Source organism: Lutra lutra, chromosome 10, assembly GCF_902655055.1.
Source record: "Lutra lutra chromosome 10, mLutLut1.2, whole genome shotgun sequence".
NCBI classification, from domain to species: Eukaryota; Metazoa; Chordata; class Mammalia; order Carnivora; family Mustelidae; genus Lutra; species Lutra lutra.
Window position 1 is genome coordinate 48,429,449 of NC_062287.1, and position 25,939 is coordinate 48,455,387.

The 25,939-nt window shown below is 36.2% G+C and overlaps 2 long non-coding RNA genes across 2 annotated transcripts in view; one reads left to right on the forward strand and one right to left on the reverse strand.

Annotated features, from left to right (window-relative positions):
* Window positions 1-25,939, forward strand: part of LOC125080137 (uncharacterized) — a 184,572-nt gene that overhangs the window by 3,099 nt on the left and 155,534 nt on the right. The window contains exon 3 of the long non-coding RNA XR_007121217.1: window positions 18,117-18,120. This is a non-coding gene — a long non-coding RNA (uncharacterized LOC125080137). The remainder of the gene's footprint in view (window positions 1-18,116; window positions 18,121-25,939) is intronic.
* On the reverse strand, window positions 8,535-14,127 carry LOC125080139 (uncharacterized). Its single transcript, XR_007121219.1, has 2 exons — window positions 14,076-14,127; window positions 8,535-8,664 (listed from the first exon to the last, which is right to left on the reverse strand). It is a non-coding gene; the product is annotated as an uncharacterized LOC125080139 (long non-coding RNA).

Genomic DNA, 25,939 nt, shown 5'->3' on the forward strand with positions numbered 1-25,939 from the left:
ATTTAATACAGTCTGTAACACATTATAGTCTCAGTAAGTGGATTTCGGATGAATAAATAAACGTATATTAGTAGGATATGTATTAATTTACGGTACGGCTGAGGGCACTAAAATTAAAGTGCAAAACTAATGAATTTTAGTTAAAAACATTAATACTTGCTGATTAAACCATTAAAAAGATAATTTTCTCTCTGCCACTCCCCACAAAGAAGCCCTAGAAAATAGGATGCCTTAAAAGAAAACCACAGCTCTTCAGTAATGGGAAGAATTGGGGAGATTCAAAAGCAAGTAAGCTGAAAAAAATTTTAAGAGATAAGTGGAAGTGAAAGGAAAAAAAAAAACCCAGAGTATTAATTTTCAGGGTCTAATTCAATCAGCAAGAAAGGATTTCTCAAATGTATTTGTAGGAGACAGACGGTAAAGAGAAAATTGGTTTGCTGAAAAATGAGAATGGGGAATTAGAGACATTGGCTAAGCAAAGGGAAATGTGTTCAATAGCTGCATTTTGCTTTGGTCTTTATAAATCTAAGGGGAGATAAGGAATTGCTTAGAATAAAAACCACAATTCTATTTTAACATAGTCAAGCCACAGCTGAGGATGAGTATGTGACTAAGAAGAGGAGGGCAGTTCAGGCTACCAACTCTGCCTAGGCTTGCTGAATTCATGATGCAAGGCCTCATCTCATACTTGGTCTTGTCTGGTTTCAGAGTTTTCAATCACCTGCCAATAATCCAGTGTAGTTGTAGGAACCCCACTTGAAATTCTCAACCTACTATACTATTACTTTACTTGGACAAAAATGTTGCAGTAGAAAGAGTACAGATCAATAAGTCAGAAGAATTGGAATTATGGTCTTGTGTTAGAGATAAGAATTTGGATTACAGTAGCATGTCATTTTAAGTTAAAACTTTGACAGTAGAAGTAGTTAACAAAACCATATGTAGTAAAATGAGCAATAGGCCAAGAAAGATTAAGAAGAATACACACACTTAATGAATGGAAAAAGCAGAGGGGATCCGTAAAAAGAGACTAAAAAAAAGTTCCAGAAGGTAAGAGGAGAATAAGGAATGTCACAAAGAGAGGAGACCCTTCCAAGTAGGAGAAAGTAGTCACCGAATCAAATGCTACAGATAGAACAAGGTTGGGTTTTTAAAAAGTGAATTAAATATTATTATATCCATTTATAGCAAATTATTTTGGATTATCTTTTCAAGAGATACATGACTTTCCTTTGATTTTTATTGTTTTGATTTTTCTTGAAATAGCCTACATTTTTCTAAGACCCAAACAATATATTTGATTTATGGAGTTGCTCTGATAACATTATCTTTTAAGTAATGTTATATATTTTTAATCTTGTAACATAGTTTTGCTACTTTAATTTTTTTCAATATTACTACCAACCACTTCTTTAAAAAATATTTATTTATTTATTTATTTGAGAGAGAGAAAGATTGAGAGCTTGAGCAGGGGGAGTGGGAGAAGGAGAAGCAGACTCCCTGCTGAGTAAGGAGCCCCATGTGGGGCTGATTCCAGGACTCTGGGATCATGACCTGAACAGAAAGCAGATGCTTAACAGACTGAACCACCCAGGCGCCCCTACCAACCACTTCTTAAGAAGACAAACTGGTGATATTATATGATTATTCCCCCAATCCCTGGTACAAAAAAAAATATTATTGGTAGTGATTTTTTTCTTTAAGAGGATGACTTTTGAACTAGAGAAGTAATTTGGATATTGCATAGAGAAATTTTTAAAATTTAAATCTCTGTTCTCTTATTTCATATAGATTCTTGGACAAGTGTGACAAGTCATTTTATCTATCAGAGGTTCATTTTTCTCATTTGTACATCTAGAAAATGGCTCTAATAATACCTGTGTCATAGAATGTCTCTAAAGATAGATGTGAAAAGGAGTGTACAACCAAAGATACTAGTTTCTTTGTTGCAATGTAAGCTTATATTTAATTATGTTTAGCTCAAATGAAATGACTTTTGAACAGATTAATTTTCTCTAGGTTAAAAGGTGAGGCTCAGTCTGTGGATCTAGAAGAAATCGATGTCTTTCCATATTCTTACATTAGCCCAAAGCAGTCCCTATACTAAACCATTCTTCTTGGGTAAACAGCAACCTAAGGTCATTTTCTCATTTTTTGCATGGTCTCTGCAGATTTCCAATTACATTTACACAAATACGTTAGGCTCCCTCTAATTAAGTGATATCTTGTTTTCAAGTTAGTCTACAGAAAACGTTGGATACCAGAAATTGAAATGTCTTTGAATTGTCATTTCTGCAGGGTTCCAGAGAAACAGTGGTATTATTATTCTGAAACAGGGTTCCAGAGAAACAGAGGCAAATATGTGATTTCACTTTCATTGCCTCAGGCTTTGCTTTTACCATCTGTCATTGACTGTCAGAGTAAACTTGTCCCATGGTCTTCAAGAAAAGAAAGGTCAAAAGTCATGTGCCTCAGGCAGAGCCTTGATTATATTATTGCCTACCTGGACCTTTATCACTGACTTCCTGATTCTATATTCACACCAGATACTAGAATGTTGACTGCAGTAAATGATGGATTTCTTCCCTTATTTTATAATCTCAAATTTGGTGACCTGCTACCTGCAAGACTATAAGTTCTTTTATAACACTATCTCCTATAGAAAACTCTCTCTCACCTAATTGTTCCTCTACCTCCCCAGAAAGCTTGATTGAGTGCCTCTGAGTCTCCTGTGCATACCCCCCTCACAACACTTAATGCATCCCATTGTATTTCATATATTTCCATGACTTTCTCCTCTGCTACCTGTGTCAGCCTTGGGGGAAGATGTTATCTTCATAAACTATGTTTCTATATTCCTATGTTCAAAATCCCTGCATTGCAGTAGGGATGCCTTAAATATCAGTTGAGTAACTCATCAAATTGACAGTCATTATTTGGCTTCTGATCCTATGATATTTAATATTTCTATGATTCCACAATTCTCATTTGTAGTACAGGCATCAACAGGAATACTTCATCTTTTACTTTCTTGGTTTCACAGTAGCCTTTGCCTTTTTCTGTTTTCAGCATACTTTGGAAACATATGCTCATTTTCATATTACTCTGAAGCCATGTTAGGATTTTTGTGTACTAGAATTCCCAGTGTTTTTGCACAGCTTCTAAAATAATCCACTTCAGAAGCGGGCATTTGGAGGTTGAAGATTCAAATCAAATGTTACCTTCATCTTCTATAAAACTTTTCTTGACTTTCCAGGAAGTGTTAGATCACTAATGAACTTTCTTCATTCTGTCTTACAGAACTCAACTGGTCATTGTTTAATTCATTCATTTACAGGAAAGAGAGAGACTGAGAGCTCCAGAACAATATCTTTCTTATTCATATATTGTTCCTTTTGCCTGGATGAGTGTTACCTACTAAGACTTTGCACATATTATTCCCTCTTATTAGAACACTCTATTGAAAACACTGTACCATTACTACCTCCAGACCTATTCCAATGCTAATACAAACACATACTTCACTGAGTAACCCCTAAATACTCTTTCCATTTTAGCTTTTTCCTATTTTCAGAAATGTCCTACATGATTATATTATCATATTATGTTTGAATATTCATTTCACTTTTTCATACTAGTCTATGAGTTCTTTAAGGTCAAGAATGGTATCTTGTTCTCCTTTGTGCCTCTCATGCCTAGTTTAAACCTGAACATAATACATGATGAATACAAATATATTTTTTAAAATAAATATACCAGTGTGCCATTCTTCTGGGCATGTATCTAGTCATTATTGGCCAGGGAGTGAATCATTTTGACCAGTTTCATATGCTGTTATCTATACCTAAAAATTAAGTGAATTTATTGCTGTGGAGATATTTAGAGAGACTTTATAGCTATTGTCTTGGGTTAAGATTCAGTGACTAATAATGGGAACATAATAGTTAACACATTACATGACTGCTATTGATTGGGTTTCAAGAGAAAGTTTATTAATCTTAGCATTTCCTGTGGCAGAAGAGTGGATTTTTAGATTTGTCTTTCTCTGGAGGGATGACTCAGCTTATAGAAATTTAGTTCCAAGAAATTTAAGTAAAAAAGATACAATTGTAAAATGCCATACAGACTATGTCTACTGTGTCAATCTTTTTTTTTTTTTTTTTGGTGGCAACCTGAATAAGGGCCTCCTGAGAAGTGTCAAATGTTACGTATGTTATGAGTGTAAGCTCTTAAATAGCACTGATGAATGTTTCTTATTTTCTATAGATCACCTTTTTCCTTATAATCCAACTCTACAATCAACCCAAACAAGGTGCCATTATACTCAGTTCCCTATTGATTATCATTGTTTTCACGAGATCCTCAGGGAAAATATTAGTTAGTGGTTCTTCAAAATTGGGAACCTAATTAGCAATGTTGACTTAGTATAGTTCTGAGTGAAAACACTTTTTAGAGTTAACTCCTCTGTGACCCATTTTCTATGCCAGTCTACCTGAGCTCTCCCTTTTCTTTTCTTTGTCTCTCACTTTATTTCTCCCTTATACCTATCTTTGTTGACTTTTTATCATATGTAGGCCTTTCTTTCAACACTAGAGACAGAAAAAGTTAAAACCCAAATGCTATCCTCAAAAAATTTTAAGGTCTTATGTAAGTACACAAATAATTTCAACACAGTTCAAGAAATTTTGATGAAGATATTATAAAATATTGAGGACGAAAAAATAATTCAATACATCTGAGATGGAAACATTCCCCCACCAAAAAACTCATATACAAATAAACAACAACAAAAACAAAGATTCTTAGTGGAAATGATGAAATAGTAGTTCACGAGGGTTGAGAAAAATAGGGCACCTTAAGAAGGAATCATTTTTCTACAGGGAGTCACATAGACTTTTAGGGGAAGTATAGATCTGTGCTGTCCAATATGGTGGCTAATAACCATATGTGGCTACTCAAATTTAAATGAATTAACATTAAATAAAACTAGAAATTCACATTTTCAGTTACAGAAAACACATTCCAAATGCTCAAGAGCCATATGATGCTATCTTATTGGACAATATAGCTATAGATTTTTTTTTTAAAGTATGTTCAGGTAGCCAGCATATAGTTACTCATTAGTTTTTGATGTAGTGTTCAATAATTCATTAGTAGCCTATGGTATAGAACTTTTACACCACCAAAGGAAATTCCATCAGTTAGCAGTTAGCAGTTGTCTAAATTTTAATAATTATGCTAAGAGTAGAAGGCATGTTTTGGAGAAATGGCTTAGAATTCAGATTGTTTTGTGAGAGAGAAGCTAAGATAAATTATAGTAATTACATTAATAGCTATCATTGATTAAATACCTACTGTGTTACATATTGACACATTTGATAACAAATATTAGTATTTCTACTTATGGAAGTGGACATTGAAGTTCAAAGAAGGTAACTACCTTTCGAAGGTCTCTTAGCTAATGAATGAGTGGAAGAAGAAGGCTGGGCCCAAAGAAAAGATTATTTAAGAAATTTGAAATGTGGGGGCGCCTGGGTGGCTCAGTGGGTTAAAGCCTCTGCCTTCGGCTCAGGTCATGATCCCAGGGTCCTGGGATCGAGCCCCACATCGCGCTCTCTGCTCAGCAGGGAGCCTGCTTCCTCCTCTCTCTCTCTGCCTGCCTCTCTGCCTACTTGTGATCTCTCTCCGTCAAATAAATAAACTCTAGAAAAAAAAAAGAAATTTGAATTGTGTACATTACACAGTGGGGAAGAAATGTTCTAAGTAAGGAGGTGAATATGATGGGAGCTGCACCTGAAGAACAGTATACTTGTGGTGGTGGGTGGATTTTTGGATGGCATATCTGTGGTCAGGGGCATAATTTCCAACAAATATCTGAGATTAGATCTCAGAATATTTCAGAATTCATTGAGATCTCTGTAAAACTCAGTTTGGGATTATCTTCCTTTTTTAGGTTATATCAAGAAAAAGCTAGGAGGGCGGCGTGTCAGGAAAACATGTTATTATATAGGTAGGAGTGTTTTTTAGGGTACAGATAGTTTTAGAAAATGTAGTCATCCTAGACATTTTTGGCTTATAAAATTATTCAATGCATGCATATATTTATAATTATGCTCACACTCCAACACAATACCCACTCACCTCCTCATGTATAGATCATATCATAACAATTACTAATGTTAAAAGCAGAGGTTTTATTTTAAGATGTAAATTCAGTAGAGTTTTGGTATTCTTGGTTTTATTTTTTCCTTAATTCATTGAACAAATATTAATAAAGGCCTACTCTGCTAGGTACTGCAGATGGAATGACAATTTAGTTTATGTTCTAGTAGAAGATACAGAAAAGAAATCATGTAATTGCAATACTCAGTAAGTGCTACAATGGCAATTTGTGCCCTTGTTGAAGCATAAACTTGAATACTGGGCTGTGAGTTACTAAGATAGTGAATGATGTCAGTCGATCATATCTCAGTACAGCTGAGTTGTTCTTTCCTTCTTCTTACACACTTATAAATTCTCCTAAGTTTGTAAAAATGTTTTCTTTATGAAATATTGCTGACAAGGGAGAGATAAAACTTTAGTAAATGTTGAAAACTGTGGTTAAAATTTGAAGCTATGCCAGGGAACTCATTACACTCAACATAAATATAATTTGAGGTAAAGGAGAGAGGTTGGAAAATAATCTACAGGTATCTTCTGCTTTTTGAAATTTCATATTACACCAGTTTGCTTTTATGAAAGACTTATATTAGTATCAGTCTTTTCCTAACTGAAGGAAATCCAAGTAGGATTTTCACTTTCTTTTTTGTAAAAAAGCAAGAAGTAAAGTCGTGTTTAGTGTTTGTTTTGTAGCTAGTCGTTATACAGGCTGTGCACACACCAAGCAGTGAGAGTGGCACCACCAGGCTCCTTCCCGGGTAACTACACTCAGCCTCTCAGCATCAATCTGTCATAGCTCTGAACTGTCTGTGAGCATCTGTGCTTTATCTCGATTTATTATGTGTATCCATTAGTAAGATGTATCCCAGGGTATCAGAAAAGCCCAAGAGAGGTTATTTTGGGGGTCTGGGAATGCTCAGAAATTTTTCCATATGAATTAATAGTAACTGTTTCTTCATTTTAGCCATCTTGGCTTATAAAATGTTTCCTTGGAACATTCTACTTTGAGATAACAGGGGAAACTTGTATTTATAAATTTACAAGTTCACAAGGTTCTAGGGTATAAGTATGTAAGATTTTCAAGATAGTGTCAAGGATCTCCTCTAAGAAAGGCAAGTTAAAACCACTGATTTGGGTCTTCTAAAAACAAGTCACACAAGAGATCACAGTGGAAATACCGTAATAATGATAAGGGTTTTATTCTTGAGGCTGTCTAGACTATACTGGCTTAAATATACTATAGGAGAATTTCTTCTCTCGGTCTTACTGGCTATTTGGACATTTACCTAAAGAAATGGGTATAGGTCCCTTCTGATATTAGTCACTGAGTTTTGGAGGATTTTGATACAAAGCAATAATAAATTGAAATACATTTTTTAAGTACAAATAATAGCTCCTGTTCTGATTCTGCTATTCACATATTAGGCAGGATTCTGGTAAAGCTAGTACACACTATTAGATCAACTCTCCATAGATAATAAATATTAATTCTGGAAAAAATACTTTAAAAAGGAAAAAAAATATGTGGAAGAATTGGGGAACAACCAAAAGCAGAGACATACTGGAGGAGTGTCCACCCTTGAAAGACTGGGAAGTACTGGGTGAATTTCACATTTTTATGGCTTTCAGCCTGAAAGCATACCTGATTCTATGCCATGTGGAGTAGTGAAAACTTAGAGACTTATTGGCATCAAAACTAAAGGGCAGAGTTTGGGGCAACATAGGTAATGGAATGGTGAGGAGGGATCCAGGAAAGGGGATAACTAGAGAGGGGTGACCACAGTTTGTTGTCTAAACTGTACAAATCCCTGACTGACCTTTGAATCAGATCTATACTAAAAGAACAACTGCCTACAAAAAAGTAGACAAAGTTTGCAGTTTGAATCCAGCCAAGTTAATTGACTACTTAAAACACACACACACACACACACACACACACACACACACACACACACGACAGCCTTCAGAAAATAGAACCAAATCACATTATTATTCATAATTCATATTATCATGATTATAGGATACAGTATGAAATCTCCTGACATATTAAAATGTAGCAAAACAGGGTATTGAGGTGGCTCAGTCAATTAAGTGGCGCCTTTGGCTCAAGTCCTGGGATTGAGCCCTGCATTGGGCTCCCTGCTCCACAGGAAGCCTGCTTCTTCCTCTTCCTCTGCCTCCCACTTGTCCTGCTTGTGAGCTCTCTCTCTGTCAAATAAATAAATAAAAATATTTTTAAAAATGTAGCAAAACATGATTTATTCTGTAGAGAAAAAAAAAAACCCAACAACCAATCAATGCTCTGAGATAACCCAGACGTTGTGATTAGTAGATAAGGATTTCATGCCAGCTGTTGTGAATTTTTGAAAAAAAAATTATTTATTTATTTGTCAGAAAGAGAGAGCAAGCACAAGCAGGGGGAGTGGCTGGCAGAGAGAGAAGCAGGCTCCCTACTAAGCAAGAAGCCCCATGCAAGACTCCATCCTAGAACCGTGGGCTCATGACCTGAGTGGAAGGTAGCCATTTAACCTACTGATCCACCCAGGTGCCCCAGCTGTTATGAACTGAATTGCATTCCTTTAAAAAAGATATATTAAAGTCCTAATACCCAGAACCTCAAAATGTGATTTATCTAGAAATAGAGTAGAAGTAACCAAGTTAAAATGATATTGTTAGTGTGGGCCCAATACAACATAACTGGTGTCTTACCAAAAGGGGAAATTTGAACAGACAGGCATACAAAAGGAGAACCCCATGTGAACATGAACATGAAGACAGAGACTGTGGTGATACTTCTATAAGCCAGAGAATGCCAAAGATGCCAGCAACCCACCAGAAAGCAGGAGAGAGACCTGGAACAGATTCTTCCCCACAGCCCTTAGAAGTAACTAGTCCTGTTGACACTTTGAACTGTGAGGCCATAAATTTTCATTGTTTAGGCCATTCAGTTTGTGATTCTTTGTTATAGGAGCTCTAGGAATTAAATACATCTGCTATTATCACTATATTCAGAGATATAACAGAAAATGTTTGTACAATGAGAAAATTGGAATTTTCATCAGAGAAACAAAAACTATCAAAGAATCAGAGAGAAAAACTGAAAAATACAGTATCTGAAACAAAATGAAATCACTGGATGGGATTAAAAAAAATGGACGTGGCAAAAATTCAGTGAATTTGAAGCTGTAATAATAAAAAAATATCCAATTTGAAGAGCATAGCAAACTATACTGAAAAATGAATGAACAAAGCAGTAGGAATAGGTAGGACATGTCCCTGCTTAAATATAAATAAGAGCTCTAGAAAGAGAGGAGAGAATGGGACAGAAACAATGTCTAAAGAAGAACCGCTGATGACTCCCTATTTTTGATGAAAGGCATACAAGAAACTCAGTGAATCTGTCATAGTAAATAAAAAAAAACAACCTAGTCACATCATGTACAAACTGATGAAAATAAAATATAAGAATGTTTTGAAAACAGCCAGAAGAAAAGAATGACACGGTGCATACAGGGGAACAGTGAATCAAATGAAGACTGACTGCTCATCAGAATCAATGAATGCCACAAGATAGTGGAAAACTATCCATAAATGACTGAGAGAAAGAAAATAATAAAAGTCTTCCTAGAATATATAATTGATAATATTCCTAAGAATGAAGCCAATAAATAAAATTTCAGACAAAAGAAGGCTAAGAGAATTTACTGCACTAAAAGCACTAAAAGAGGTGTTAGAAGAATTTCTTCAGACTGAGGGAAAATTATGGTAGATGGAAGCACATGTCTTTAGGAAGGGACTAAGGAAATCAGAAATGGTAAATAGGTAAATAAACACTATTTTTAATTTCTTGATGTGTAATTGCATAAAAAGCTGACAACATTGTATTGTTGATATATAAAATATGTAAGAATAAATACAAAAGCTATAACATAAAAGATGAAGAGGTTGTAAATTGAACTATATGTTAGAAATTTTCTACATTTGATATAAAATGATACAAAATCAAGTGGACTGTGAAGAGTTGGGGATGTATAATATAATCTCTATAGCAGCCATCATAAAATAATGCAAAGAAGTATAGATAAAGTCAATAGACATGTTAAAATTTAAAAAAATATATTTAACTGCAAAATAAAGTAGCACTTGTGGTGAGCATAGCATAATATATAGAGAAATTGAATTACTATGTTGTATACCTGAAACTAATGTAACATTGTGTGTCAACTCTATCCAAATAAAAAAAAATTAAAATAAGGCAGCAAAGTAGTAATCATGGAACAACAACACAACAACAAAGAAAACAGTAAATAAATAGAAAACCATGCATAAATCAAATCATATCAAAATATATTGAGTAATAATGGACTAAGCACTCCAAAAAAAATAGCAGAGATCATCAGTGAATAAAAAAGCAAAACCCAATTACATGCTATCCAAGAAAATGAATTTTAAACACAAAGATATAATAGGTTAAAGTAAATAGAAGAGAAAAGATATACCTTGAAAACAGAAGTTTAAGAAGGCTGAAGTGGCTATGTTATCACATACAAGAGACTCTTGAAATAATATATCGTACCAGAGGTCAAGGGAGATATTTCATAGTGGTAAGAGAGAAAATTCATGTTAGGAAGACATAACAATTGTGAAAGTGTGTGTACCTTATAACACAAAATAATCAGTGGTCCATACACCAAAATGGACCTTATGACAGGCCATAAAAAAGTACATTTAAAAATATTGAAAATAACAATGACATAAAATACATTATCAATAAGAACAAGATGGTTAGGAAAACTCTAGGTATTTGCAGAATAATGAATGTTTTTGTAAATCATGAATTCAAGAAGAAATCACAAGGGAAATAGAAAATAGAACTGAATGGTGAAAAAAATACAACGAGTCAGGCTTTAGAGGGCATTTTAGGTCTTAAGGGCTTATATTTGAAATTTGGGGAGAAATTTATAGTTTTATATGCTTCTATGACATAGAAAAGAATAAGTAATAAAAGACCTAAAGTTTTACCTTAAGAAATTAGAAAAAAAGGACACAGTAAATTCACAGTAAGTAGCAAGAAGGAAATAATAAAAATATGAGCAGAAATAAATGAAATCTAAAACAAACAATAGATAAAATGAACAAAGTTGAATCTTCTGCATTAGCTTTCCACTGTTTGAACTTAATAATGCAGTCCCACGGGCGCTAGAATCTGGGAAGAGAAGTTTTCCAGGCTCTTGGAGTCTACACAAGGAAGAGTGGAGGGCAGAACTGGTATTGAGTGCAAACAGGTAATGTATCTAGAGAACAGCCATTTTAGTCCCTAACTCTAGTCTGGGGCAAACTCCCAGTAGCATAGGGAAAAAATAAAATAAAATTTTCAGCCTTTAGTGCAGTGTTAGGCATTAGAAACCAGCGACTATTTAATGAATGACTAGGTAATAATAAATAGGATTATTTCCCTCAGGTTCTCCCCTTGGATGTGTCATCCTGGGTGAAAGGAAGATAAATGATGTGGTCCTGGGAAACGTGTATGTGTGTGTGTGTGTGTGTGTGTGTGTGTGTGTGTGTGTGTGTGTGTGTGTCTTTTTAACTGATTATGAGTTTCAAACTTTGATCTTGTTTTCTCTTAATGTTTTTTGCTTTAACAGTGGTTTATATAATTTAACAGAAGATGTGACATTTCTATTATTATCAAGAAATGTTAAGTGGAAAAGATATTCTGGGAAATAGACTCTCCACAGGTAATCAAAATTACATGAACCCAAGATGTCCAAGTCACTAATTATAAAAAAGGAATCTAATTTGGTTCAAATATATTACTTTGTAATTGAAAAATACAGACTGTAAGTTTCAGACAGTAAAAGCCTCCTTTTTTAGGTGATGTATCCATGGAATAGTCATTTGTAACAAATTTCATTATGACTTTTTCATTTTCCAGAAAGCCACTTACCACAAAATAATAGGTTTTCATTTTCATCAAGGAAATATTTCAATGTGATAGGGGAGGACATGTGTTATGTTGTATAAGTTGGGGACATTGAGGGAAAGCAAAGTGACATGTGATTTCAGACTTAAAAATATTGGTAGGAACACAAAATGAGATGTATATTCTTAACAAACCTTTAAAAGTACAATATAGTTAATTTTAAGTGCATTATTGTACAGCAGATCTCTAGAACTTACTCATCTTGCATAACTGAGATTTCATGTTCTTTTTTTTAGCAACTCCCCATTTCTCCTCTATCCTCATGGCATTAGTCTTGGCAATAATTTAACTGGATGGATATGACTCCGAAAACACAAACAGCAAAAGCAAAAATTTAGACAAGTGGGATTACTTCAAATTAAAAAAGCTTCTGCACACCAGAGGAAACAATAGTGAAAAGGCAGTCTATGGAATGGGAGAAAATTTTCATAAACTGCATATCAGATAAGGGGTTAATTTCCAAAAGATAAAAGGAACTAGATTAAAACTCAAGAATGGGGGTGCCTGGGTGGCTCAGTGGGTTAAGCCTTTGCCTTCGGCTCAGGTCATGATCTCAGGGTCCTGGGATCGAGCCCCACATCGCGCTCTCTGCTCAGTGGGCAGCCTGCTTCCCTTCCTCTCTCTCTGCCTGCCTCTCTGCCTACTTGTGCTCTCTCTCTCTTTGTCAAATAAATAAAATCTTAAGAAAAAAAAACTTAAAAAAACCCTTAAGAACAAATAAAACAAAAATACTAGTAACCTGATTAAAAAATAGGCTAAAGACTTGAATATAGTTATCCAAAGAAAGCATACAAATAGTAAATAAGATATGTGGAAAGATGCTCAATCACTACTCATCAGAGAAATGCAAACCAAAACCTCATACCTGTCAAGAGGGCTATCACCCCAAAAAACCTGATGTGTATAACAAAGTACAACTAGTGCTGGTGAGGATTTGGGGAAATTGGGACCCTTATATATTGTTAAGAAAGCAAAATAGTCCAGTCATGGTGGAAAACAGTGAAGAGGTTTCCCAAAAATGTAAAAATAGAACTACCATATTATTTGGGCTTTTTTAAACTAAAATTTTTTTGAGATAATTATAGGTGCATATGCAGTTACATGAAATAATACAGAGAGTTTTATGTGCATTTTACCCAGTTTATCCCAATGATAACAATTGCAAAACTATGCTATATTATCACAACCAGTATATTGTTAGTGATATAGTCAAGGAACTGAATATTTTTACCACCATAAGGATTCTTCATGCAGTTTTATGGCTATACTTAACTTCTCTCCAGTCCTTCACACTTTCACATACTGGTAACCACTATTCATTATTTCTATAATTTTGTCTCTCTTAATAATTATAGAATAATGTGTAATCAACATATAAACTCTTGGGATTGGGTTTTTCACTCAGCATAATTCTTCCAGGTTGTGGATGTCAGTAGATCATTTTATTTTATTGATGAATAGTATTCCATGGTGTGAGTATACTACTATTTCTTTAACATTCACCTAGTTAAAGATATCTGATTTGTTCCCAGTTTTGAGTAATTATGAGTAAATATGCTATAAACATTTATGTGTAGATTCTGGTATGAAGATAATATTTTTCATATTGAAGGGTAGTCGATGAACAATGTTACATTAGTTTTAGCTATATAGCATAGTGATTTGACAATTCTATACATTATGCTATGTCCTCCATGAATGTAGCTACTGAAGATAATTCTTAATTTCTATGGAATACATGCCCAAGAGTGTAATTCCTGAGTTACATGGTAATTACATAATTATGTTTTTTTTTTTAAGATTTTATTTATTTCTTTGAGAGAGAGACAGTGAGAGAGAGCATGAGATGGGAGAAGGTCAAAGGTAGAAGCAGACTCCCCATGGAGCAGGGAGCCTGATGTGGGACTTGATCCCAGGACTCTGGGATCATGACCTGAGCCGAAGGCAGTCGCTTAACCCACTGAGCCACCCAGGTGCCCCATAATTACGTTTTTAAGAAAATGTTCAACTCTTTTCTCTAGTGGCTGTACCATTTCATATTCTTGGAAGCAATGTCTTAGTAATCCAGTTTCTCTGTATCCTTACCAGTGTTTGCTGTTGACATTATTTTTTCTTCTAGCTATTCTGATATTTACATAGGCATCTCACTGTGGTTTTAATTTGCATTTCCCTAATGGTTTATCATGTTGCATATTGTTCATGTGCTTATTTACTATGTGTGTTCTCTTTGATGAAATGTCCATATATTTGTCTGTCCATTTTCTAATCCTTTTTTTTAACTATTGAGTTTTGAGTGTTTTTTATATATCCTGAATCCTACTCCTTTTTAAAAATGAGGTTTGCAAATATTTTCTCAGAGTCTGTAACTTGTTTTTTAAGTTTTTAACAGAATCTTTCTCAGAGCAAAAGTTTTTAATTTTGATTATGTACAATTTATCATTTCCTCTTATAGATTGTGCTTTTGGCATCAAGTATAAGAATTCTTTGCCCAGTACTTAGCACTAGATTCTGAAGATATTCTCTTACTTTTTTTCTAAAAATCTTTCATTTTTACATTTTGCATTATGCTCATGATCCATTTTGAGTTAATTTTTGGATAAAGCTTGAGATTTATGCAAAGGCCTATATTTTATCTTTCCATAAGCAGAACTTTAGTTTCAGACTTTTGAGAACATGTGAATAAAGGGGAAGAAAGATAAGAGTGTAAGCTTACCTAGGAAACGCACCATCATGTAGAAAACATAGGACTTGGGTTTGTTTGTTTTTTTTTTTAAGATTTTATTTGTTTATTTGACAGACTGAGATCACAAGTAGGTAGAGGCAGGCAGAGATGGGGGGTGGGGAGTAGGCTCCCTGCTGAGCAGAGAGCCCGATGCGGGACTTGATTCCAGGACCCCGAGACCATGATCTGAGCTGAAGGCAAAGGCTTAACCCACTGAGCCACCCAGGCACCTCAGGACCTGATTTTGAAGGAAATAATCTGTGTCTGATGACTTTAAGTTCAATGGTTAAAGTAAAATTCATGCTAAATTCCTTGCTTTGCTTTCTTTTCAGAGTAATTTTGAGAATAAAATAATTGATGAAAGAGATTTATAAAATTCAAAGTCAATGTTAATTCAAATTATTTTTTGATTGGGTGGAGCAGATCACAAGAAAGAAAGCTGCAATAGGTTTGAGTATAGACTGTATTAAGGTTACAGTTTATGTTGCATACTTGTCCATCTCTCTGTATTGCAGAGGTTTATGTTTCTCATTCCACCTAATATCTGGCTCTGTTTATCTGAAAACAAGTTAGTAAAATTTTGTTTTGGAAATTTTTTTATTCTTGATCTGGCTATTCAATAATTTCATTTTTATGCATCATAAAAGGAAAGAAAATCAATGGCCAAATGTTTGCTTCCCCAACAGCTGGAAAAAAGAGACAAAGTATAATTCCTATTCCTTGGGTTCCTGTGGTAGGGAAAATAATGCTTCTCCCCCAAAGATATCTGTGCCCCAATCTTTGAAACCTCGAAGGTATTACATTACATGGTGGTTGGGGGGGGGGGTTGAAGGTTGTTAATCAGTTGACCTTAAGGTAAAGTGATTAGCCTGAAATGTTCAGGTGTGACCGATGTTCATAAAGACTATCTATGAAAAGCCCACAGTGAATATCATTCTTAGTGGGGAAAAACTGAGAACTTCTCCCCTAAGGTCAGAAAAATGATAGGGATGCCCAGTTTCACCACTGTGTGAGCATAGCACATAGTAGGTGTTCAGCATAGTACTAGAAGTCGTAGCCTCAGCAATCTGACAACAAAAAGAAAAAAAAGGCATTCATATTGGCAAAGAAGAAGTCAAACTCCCACTCTTCGCAAGTGACAATGATACTTTATGTGGAAAACCCAAAAGACTTCACCCCAAAATTGCTAGAACCCATACAGGAATTCAGCAATGTGGCAGGATATAAAATTAATGCACAGTTATCTGTTGCATTTCTATACACTAACAATGAGACAGAAGAAAGAGAATTCAGGATTCAATCCCATTTACAATTGCACCCAAAAGCATAAGATACCTAGGAATAAACCCAACCAAAGAGGTAAAGGATCTGTACTCTAAAAACTACGTAACTTTCATGAATATTGTTAAAATGTCTATGCTACCCAAAGCAATCTACACATGCAATGCAATCCTTATAAAAATATAATAAATATTTTTCACAGAGCTGGAGCAAACAATCCTAAAATTTGTATGGAACTAGAAAAGACCCCAAATCACCAAGGAAATGTTGAAAAAGAAAAACAAAGCTGGGGCATCACATTGCCTGATTTCAAGCTTTATTGCAAAGCTGTCTGTGATCACCAGAACAGCATGGTACTGGCACAAAAACAGACACATAGATCAATGGAACAGGATAGAGAGCCCAGATATGGACTCTCAACACTATGGTCAGCTAATCTTCAAAAAGCAGGAAAGAATGTCCAATGGAAAAAAGACAGTCTCTTCAATAAATGGTGCTGGGAAAACTGGACAGCTACACGCAGAAGAATGAAATTCGACAATTCTCTTGCACCATATACAAAGATCAGCTCAAAATGGATGAAAGACCTCAATGTGAGACAGGAATCCATCAAAATCCTAGAGAAGAACATAGGCAGTAACCTCTTCAACATCGGCCACAGCAGTTTCTTTCAAGACATAGCTCCAAAGGCAAGGGAGATAAAAGCAAGCATCTTTTAAAGTGATAGAGGGAACCAGAAGATAAAATTGGATTCTGAGAGAGACTTGAAGATGTTATATTGCTTGATGGGTGAAGGCACCACAAGCTAAGGAATGCAAGTAATGAAGATGCTTCTAAAAAAGGCAATGAAATGGATTCTGTCCTTGGGCCTTGAGAAGAAATTCAGCCTTCCTAACATCTTGATTTTAGCCCAGTGAGACCCATTTTGAACTTCTTACCTCCATAACTATAATATAATAAAATAAGTGTGTGTTGCTTTATGTAACACCGTTACATAACGGTTTGTGATAGTTTTTAAAAATAGCAATGGAAAGCAACTCAGCGCTGAATTGTTATTTAACTAAATCAAATTGATGGGATTTAAAAAAAAATTATTTCTGTGAACTCTCAGAGCACTTTATCTGTTCATGTTTCTCTCTACCTTTTGTTTCTTAATGATGGTCTCCAGCACCTGTAGAGTGCATAGCACATAGTAAGTGCTTAAAAATATGCTGATAGGATGTATGGATATATGAATGCCTTCTCATCTTAATTAAATTCAATATATTTTTATTGGATATCTATTATGTGCCAACCACTGCAGTTTTGCAGTTAGATAACTGAATAAGACACAGAGCATTCTAGTAATGGAGATGGGTACCAATAACTATATAATGTGGAAATAACGATAGGAACATTGAGAAAAAAAGTTGGGTGAATAGAATAGCTGATGATATTTTTTGCTGTCTAGAGGAGTTGTGCAAAGCTTTTAAGTAGAAGGGACATATGAAATGAATCCTAAAGGATAATTATATGGCTTTCATGAAGAATCAGGGGCTTGATGGGTAGAAGAAACAGCATTTGCAAAGGCACAAAGATGTGAAACGTTAAGGCATCTTCAGGAGAGGGTTGATTGTTCAATGTGGGTATGTAAGTATGTGTATGAGGGAGAAAGATACTGCAAAAGAGTTTTGTAAATAAGCTTGAATGCCATTCTTCATAATTTCAGTATTATTCTGAAGATAGTATAGAGGGAATAATTGCAACATGAAAAGTGATATAGACAGATCATCATTTTAGAACTATAACACTGACCACTATGTGGAGAATGAATTGGATGGGGAATGAGAGGCAGTTAGGAAGCTGTCACAACAGTCAGGACTGAATATGATGAGGGGTGAACTAGAGCAGTTGCAAAATTATGATAGTTTTACAAGTCCTTTTAGCAGTAAGTGTGAAGGTTGAATTGATGGCTAATTGGTTTGGGAGGAGGGTGGTAAGGGAAATGGAAATATCAAATATGTTTTGAATTGGGGTGGCTGGGCAGATAATAGAATTGTGATCTGTGATACATATAGGAAAAAGAACAGTTTGAAGGATCAGTGAAAATTAATTTTGGAGATACAGAGGTTGACAGCAAGACAGGCAGATAAAATATGGAATAGGAAGCTGGATGTTAGGAAAGATATTGAATATGGGATTATTGATATGAAAACCTCAGAAGTTATTATATTATCATCTTCTGAGTCCATGGTGGTATATAGAAAGTAAATAGCCTTTGTAATTAGATAGACTTGAACTTAGATCCCACATTAATCACTCATTACTTGGATAAAAATAAGCAAGTTACACCCACTTTTTTTTTTAATTTTTTAATTTTTTTCAGCATAACAGTATTCATTATTTTTGCACCACACCCAGTGCTCCATGCATTCCGTGCCCTCTACAATACCCACCACCTGGTGCCCCCAACCTCCCACCCCCCACCCCTTCAAAATTCTCAGATCGTTTTTCAGAGTCCATAGTCTCTCATGGTTCACCTCCCCTTCCAATTTCCCTCAACTCCCTTCTCCTCTCCATCTCCCCTTGTCCTCCATGTTATTTGTTATGCTCCACAAATAAGTGAAACCATATGATAATTGACTCTCTCTGCTTGACTTATTTCACTCAGCATAATCTCTTCCAGTCCCGTCCATGTTGCTACAAAACTTGGGGATTCATCCTTTCTTTCTTTCTTTTTTTTTTTTTTTTACAGCTTTATAAACATATATTTTTATCCCCAGGGGTACAGGTCTGCGAATCGCCAGGTTTACACACTTCACAACACTCACCATAGCACATACCCTCCCCGATATCCATAACCCCACCCCCTCTCCAACCCCCTCCCCCCATCAACCCTCAGTTTGTTTTGTGAGATTAAGAGTCACTTATGGTTTGTCTCCCTCCCAATCCCATCTTGTTTCATTTACTCTTCTCCTACCCCCTCGACCCCCCATGTTGCATCTCCTCTCCCTCATATCAGGGAGATCATATGATAGTTGTCTTTCTCCGATTGACTTATTTCGCTAAGCATGATACACTCTAGTTCCATCCACGTCGTCGCAAATGGCAAGATTTCATTTCTTTTGATGGCTGCATAGTATTCCATTGTGTATATATACCACATCTTCTTTATCCATTCGTCTGTTGATGGACATCTAGGTTCTTTCCATAGTTTGGCTATTGTGGACATTGCTTGCTATAAACATTCGGGTGCACGTGCCCCTTCGGATCAGTACGTTTGTATCTTTAGGGTAAATACCCAGCAGTGCAATTGCTGGGTCATAGGGTAGTTCTATTTTCAACATTTTGAGGAACCTCCATGCTGTTTTCCAGAGTGGTTGCACCAGCTTGCATTCCCACCAACAGTGTAGGAGGGTTCCCCTTTCTCCGCATCCTCGCCAGCATCTGTCATTTCCTGACTTGTTAATTTTAGCCATTCTGACTGGTGTGAGGTGATATCTCATGGTGGTTTTGATTTGTATTTCCCTGATGCCGAGTGATATGGAGCACTTTTTCATGTGTCTGTTGGCCATCTGGATGTCTTCTTTGCAGAAATGTCTGTTCATGTCCTCTGCCCATTTCTTGATTGGATTATTTGTTCTTTGGGTGTTGAATTTGCTAAGTTCTTTATAGATTTTGGACACTAGCCCTTTATCTGATATGTCATTTGCAAATATCTTCTCCCATTCTGTCAGTTGTCTTTTGGTTTTGTTCACTGTTTCCTTTGCTGTGCAAAAGCTTTTGATCTTGATAAAATCCCAAAAGTTCATTTTTGCCCTTGCTTCCCTTGCCTTTGGTGATGTTCCTAGGAAGATGTTGCTGCAGCTGAGGTCGAAGAGGTTGCTGCCTGTGTTCTCCTCGAGGATTTTGATGGATTCCTTTCTCACATTGAGATCCTTCATCCATTTTGAGTCTATTTTCGTGTGTGGTGTAAGGAAATGATCCAATTTCATTTTTCTGCATGTGGCTGTCCAATTTTCCCAACACCATTTATTGAAGAGGCTGTCTTTTTTCCATTGGACATTCTTTCCTGCTTTGTCGAAGATGAGTTGACCATAGAGTTGAGGGTCCATTTCTGGGCTCTCTATTCTGTTCCATTGATCTATGTGTCTGTTTTTGTGCCAGTACCATGCTGTCTTGATGATGACAGCTTTGTAATAGAGCTTGAAGTCCGGAATTGTGATGCCACCAACTTTGGCTTTCTTTTTCAATATTCCTTTGGCTATTCGAGGTCTTTTCTGGTTCCCTATAAATTTTAGGATTATTTGTTCCATTTCTTTGAAAAAAATGGATGGTACTTTGATAGGAATTGCATTAAATGTGTAGATTGCTTTAGGTAGCATAGACATTTTCACAATATTTATTCTTCCAATCCAGGAGCATGGAACATTTTTCCATTTCTTTGTGTCTTCCTCAATTTCTTTCATGAGTACTTTATAGTTTTCTGTATATAGATTCTTAGTCTCTTTGGTTAGGTTTATTCCTAGGTATCTTATAGTTTTGGGTGCAATTGTAAATGGGATGGACTCCTTAATTTCTCTTTCTTCTGTCTTGTTGGTGTAGAGAAATGCAACTGATTTATGTGCATTGATTTTATATCCTGACACTTTACTGAATTCCTGTACAAGTTGTAGCAGTTTTGGAGTGGAGTCTTTTGGGTTTTCCACATATAGTATCATATCATCTGCGAAGAGTGAGAGTTTGACTTCTTCTTTGCCGATTTGGATGCCTTTAATTTCCTTTTGTTGTCTGATTGCTGAGGCTAGGACTTCTAGTACTATGTTGAATAGCAGTGGTGATAACGGACATCCCTGCCGTGTTCCTGACCTTAGCGGAAAAGCTTTCAGTTTTTCTCCATTGAGAATGATATTTGCGGTGGGTTTTTCATAGATGGCTTTGATAATATTGAGGTATGTGCCCTCTATCCCTACACTTTGAAGAGTTTTGATCAGGAAGGGATGCTGTACTTTGTCAAATGCTTTTTCAGCATCTATGGAGAGTATCATATGGTTCTTGTTCTTTCTTTTATTAATGTGTTGTATCACATTGATTGATTTGCGGATGTTGAACCAGCCTTGCAGCCCTGGAATAAATCCCACTTGGTCATGGTGAATAATCCTTTTAATGTACTGTTGAATCCTATTGGCTAGTATTTTGGCAATAATTTTTGCATCTGTGTTCATCAAGGATATTGGTCTGTAGTTCTCTTTTTTGTTGGGATCCTTGTCTGGTTTTGGGATCAAGGTGATGCTGGCCTCATAAAATGAGTTTGGAAGTTTTCCTTCTATTGCTATTTTTTGGAACAGTTTCAGGAGAATAGGAATTAGTTCTTCTTTAAATGTTTGGTAGAATTCCCCCGGGAAGCCGTCTGGCCCTGGGCTTTTGTTTGTTTGGAGATTTTTGATGACTGTTTCAATCTCCTTACTGGTTATGGGTCTGTTCAGGCTTTCTATTTCTTCCTGGTTCAGTTGTGGTAGTTTATATGTCTCTAGGAATGCATCCATTCCTTCCAGATTGTCAAATTTGTTGGCGTAGAGTTGCTCATAGTATGTTCTTATAATTGTCTGTATTTCTTTGGTGTTCGTTGTGATCTCTCCTCTTTCATTCATGATTTTATTTATTTGGGTCCTCTCTCTTTTCTTTTTGATAAGTCTGGCCAGGGGTTTATCAATCTTATTAATTCTTTCAAAGAACCAGCTCCTAGTTTCGTTGATATGTTCTATTGTTTTTTTGGTTTCTATTTCATTGATTTCTGCTCTGATCTTTATGATTTCTCTTCTCCTGCTGGGTTTAGGGTTTCTTTCTTGTTCTTTCTCCAGCTCCTTTAGGTGTAGGGTTAGGTTGTGTACCTGAGACCTTTCTTGTTTCTTCAGAAAGGCTTGTACCGCTATATATTTTCCTCTCAGGACTGCCTTTGTTGTGTCCCACAGATTCTGAACCGTTGTGTTTTCATTATCATTTGTTTCCATAAATTTTTTCAATTCTTCTTTGATTTCCTGGTTGACCCATTCATTCTTTAGAAGGATGCTGTTTAGTCTCCATGTATTTGGGTTCTTTCCAAATTTCCTCTTTGATTGAGTTCTAGCTTTAGAGCATTGTGGTCTGAAAATATGCAGGGAATGATCCCAGTCTTTTGATACCGGTTGAGACTTGATTTAGGACCAAGAATGTGATCTATTCTGGAGAATGTTCCATGTGCACTAGAGAAGAATGTGTATTCTGTTGCTTTGGGATGAAATGTTCTGAATATATCTGTGATGTCCATCTGGTCCAGTGTGTCATTTAAGGCCTTGATTTCCTTATTGATCTTTTGCTTGGATGATCTGTCCATTTCAGTGAGGGGAGTGTTAAAATCCCCTACTATTATTGTATTCTTGTCGATGTGTTTCTTTGATTTTGTTATTAATTGGTTTATATAGTTGGCTGCTCCCACGTTAGGGGCATAGATATTTAAAATTGTTAGATCTTCTTGTTGGACAGTTCCTTTGAGTATGATATAGTGTCCTTCCTCATCTCTTATTATAGTCTTTGGCTTAAAATCTAATTGATCTGATATAAGGATTGCCACTCCTGCTTTCTTCTGATGTCCATTAGCATGGTAAATTCTTTTCCACCCCCTCATTTTAAACCAGAGATGTCTTCGGGTTTAAGATGAGTTTCTTGTAGGCAACATATAGATGGGTTTTGTTTTTTTATCCATTCTGATACCCTGTGTCTTTTGATTGGGACATTTAGCACATTAACATTCAGGGAAGTATTGAGAGATATGAATTTAGTGCCATTGTATTGACTGTAAGGTGACTGTTATTGTATATTGTCTCTGTTTCTTTCTGATCTACTACTTTTAGGGTCTCTCTTTGCTTAGAGGACCCCTTTCAATATTTCCTGTAGAGCTGGTTTGGTATTTGCAAATTCTTTCAGTTTTTGTTTGTCCTGGAAGCTTTTAATCTCTCCTTCTATTTTCAATGATAGCCTAGCTGGATATAGTATTCTTGGCTGCATGTTTTTCTCATTTAGTACTCTGAATATATCATGCCAGCTCTTTCTGGCCTGCCAGGTCTCTGTGGATAAGTCTGCTGCCAATCTAATATTTTTACCATTGTACGTTACAGACTTCTTTTCCCGGGCTGCTTTCAGGATCTTTTCTTTGTCACTAAGACTTGTCAATTTTACTATTAGGTGACGGGGTGTGGACCTATTCTTATTGATTTTGAGGGGGGTTCTCTGGACCTCCTGATTTTTGATGCTTGTTCCCTTTGCCATATTGGGGAAATTCTCTCCAATAATTCTCTCCAATATACCTTCTGCTCCCCTCTCTGTTTCCTCTTCTTCTGGAATCCCAATTATTCTAATGTTGTTTCGTCTTATGGTGTCACTTATCTCTCGAATTCTCCCCTCATGGTCCAGTAGCTGTTTGTCCCTCTTTTGCTCAGCTTCTTTATTCTCTGTCATTTGGTCTTCTATATCGCTAATTCTTTCTTCTGCCTCATTTATCCTAGCAGTGAGAGCCTCCATTTTTGATTGCACCTCATTAATAGCTTTTTTGATTTCAACTTGGTGAGATTTTAGTTCTTTTATTTCTCCAGAAAGGGCTTTTATATCTCCCGAGAGGGTTGCTTTAATATCTTCCATGCCTTTTTCAAGCCCAGCTAGAACCTTGAGAATCATCATTCTGAACTCTATATCTGACATATTACCAATGTCTGTATTGATTAGGTCCCTAGCCTTTGTTACTGCCTCTTGTTCTTTTTTTTGTTGTGAATTTTTCTGCCTTGTCATTTTGTCCAGATAAGAGTTTATGAAGGAGCAAGTAAAATACTAAAAGGGTGGCAACAACCCCAGGAAAATATGCTTTAGCCAAATCAGAAGAGATCCCAAATTGTGAGGGGGGAGAAAGGGGATAAAAAGGGGTTCAGAAAGAAAAAAAAAAAGAAACTATTAAAATAAAGAAAGCCGATAAAGAAAAAATATAAAAAGAGGAAAAATATATATATATTAGATAAACTATTTAAAAAACGTTAAAAAAGAAAACGGTAAAAGTTAAAAAAAATTAGCAGAAGAAGAGAAAAAGAAAAAAAAATTGAAAAAGAAAAAAAAATTAAATTAACTGCAAGGCTAAAAAAATCATGGGGAGAAAGCCATGAGTTCCGTGCTTTGCTTTCTCCTCCTCTGGAATTCTGCCGCTCTCCTTGGTATTGAAACTGCACTCCTTGGTTGGTGAACTTGGTCCTGGCTGGGTTTCCCAAGTTGATCTTCTGAGGGAGGGGCCTGTTGTAGTGATTCTCAAGTGTCTTTGCCCCAGGCGGAGTTGCACCGCCCTTACCCGGGGCTGCGCTGAGTAATCCGCTCGGGTTTGCTGGGTTTGCTTTCGGGAGCTTTTGTTCCCTGAGCGATTTCCGTAGAGTTCCAGAGGACGGGAATGAAGATGGCGGCCTCCCGGTCTCCGGCCCGGAGGAGCCGAGAGCCCGGGGCCCCACTCCTCGGTGCGCCCTCAGAGAACAGCGCCCAATGACTCCCGTCACCCTGGCCTCCGGCCGCGCTCTGAGCTGACTGAGCCTGCGACCGGTTCAAGGCAACCCCGAGCTGAGAGTCACTCCTCGGCTCTGTCTCTGTAGCCGTCTTCCCCGTTCTAATACCGGTAAGCTCTGCGACACTCAGACACCCCCAATCCTTCTGCGACCCTGCGGGACCTGAGGCCGCGCTGACCCCGCCTGGGCTTCACCCCAGTTAAGCCTCTGGAGTGATGTCCCTCAGCGGAACAGACTTTTAAAAGTCCTGATTTTGCTCTGTTGCTCCGCTGCTCAGGGGAGCCGGCCCCTCCCCCCGCGGTCTATCTTCCTGTCGCTTTGGATTCACTTCTCCGCCAGTCCTACCTTTCAGACAGTGGTTGATTTTCTGTTTCTAGAATTGCTGTTCTTCTTCTCTTCAATCTCCCGTTGGATTTGTAGGTGTTTGCAATCTTTAGATTAGCTACTTAGCTGATCTCCCGCTACCTGAAGTAGTCTCAACCTGCTACTTCTCCACCATCTTGACTCCTCCCTCCCACTTTTTTAATCTATGGAATAAGTACAACAATATTTAGTTCAAAGAATTTTTGAAATTAAAGTATGTAATGTGCATAAAACACCTAAAGCAAATTGTATACTCAGAAATCTTCATTTACTCTTTTTCTAACTCCCCCATTTATTTTATTTAATATTAAAGTTCTCAATAATGGGGTTAATATTTTATTAGCCTTTATATAAAACAGATTGCAGGTGCTCAGTAAATGCCAGTTGGATTTAACTATTTAAAATATTTTAAGTTGAAAAAATCTATATTCATGAAAATATTTTAAAAAGACAATTGTAAAATTTAAAAGTTAAATGCTTAATCTTCTCCAATCCCACTTCTTGTAGTTGAAAATTGTCAATATTTTAGTGTAAAAGTTTATAGATTTTTAATTTCTCTATATAAATAGATATTAGGTACTTGGATTGGTAAAGTGGTATCATATTAACAGGCTGTCCATCAGTTTGCTTTTGTTAGTTAACAGTATCTGTATGGTAGAGTTCTTGTCAGTATATGCCCCATTCCTTTTCATGGTTGGATGTGTTTTACTGTGTGAACACACTATCATTTTTTTTTAACTCTTCCCCTACTGATGGACATTTGCCTTGTTTCTGATTTTTGGATATTGCAATGTTGCAAAGTGTAGTCTTAAACATATTTCTTTATACATCTATGAAAATATTTTTGTAGAATATTTTGATACTTGTACTTATATAAGAGTA